An 874-nucleotide genomic window follows, 5' to 3' on the forward strand; every position below is an offset into this window, starting at 1 on the left:
TCAGCACCGTCCCCGATGGCCACCTCCCACTGGGGACGGCTGCAGCCCTGCGCTGGTCCCCACCAGCTCTCCCTTTTGGTGCTGCCAAAAAGCAGGTGGGAGAAGTCCTCTCCGAGGGCCGGCAGCCCCTTCACCCCCTGCCACCGCCTGCTCCCCATCCCCAGCGCCCCGCGCTCAAGCGCCGCCGAGCATCCCGCCACCGGGCGCGTGATTTATCGTGAATTTGGAGGAAGGACAAAGCCGAGCTGGTGGGAAAAACGCTTGGATTCGAGCAGCGAAGAGAGAACCGGGTGAAAGCCCCCTCCTCCCCGCCCTCCCTGCCAGCTCCATCCCGCGGCAGCCTTGCAGGGGGGACTTTTTTTCCCTCGTGATGGGAAAAGGGTCTGGGATTAACCAGGGCTGTGCCTCGGCCGGGTGATGCCCTCAGCCATGGGGCAGGCGAGACCCCGGCAAGAGCAGGAGAGGCTGGGGCAGGGGGGGTCGGTGGCTGAGCACCCCACCGGGGCCAGCACCCACCAGCCCCCACCTCCCCGGGGCGCTTCACTGGGGTCCTTCCCCGCTCCCCGCGGAGGGGCATCTGCGGGAGATAACGTGGCCGGGCACCTCTTGATCTCGGTGTGAAGTTGTTCTCCCACTTACGCTGTCCTGCTCGTACGTACGTATGTCCCTTGGCTGGCGGGGGCCCGTCGCTCGCTGCCTTGTGGCCCCGGGGAGGGGGACGGGGATGGGGAAGGGGCGAGCTGACGTCCCAGCGGGGTTTAATAGGAGCGAGATGAACCTGGATGTTCTCAAAACACACTCGGCATTTCAACAGCAAGTCAGGGCCAGCACCGGGGGCTGCGCGAGGAACCGGCCAACGCCGCGGCGGGGGAAC

The 874-nt window shown here is 66.9% G+C and overlaps 1 protein-coding gene across 1 annotated transcript in view; it reads right to left on the reverse strand.

Annotated features, from left to right (window-relative positions):
- RIMS3 (regulating synaptic membrane exocytosis 3) overlaps nt 1–874 on the reverse strand; it is a 15,910-nt gene that overhangs the window by 733 nt on the left and 14,303 nt on the right. The window lies entirely within an intron of this gene.

Source organism: Charadrius vociferus, unplaced genomic scaffold (genome assembly GCF_000708025.1).
Source record: "Charadrius vociferus isolate BGI_N301 unplaced genomic scaffold, ASM70802v2 scaffold1578, whole genome shotgun sequence".
NCBI classification, from domain to species: Eukaryota; Metazoa; Chordata; class Aves; order Charadriiformes; family Charadriidae; genus Charadrius; species Charadrius vociferus.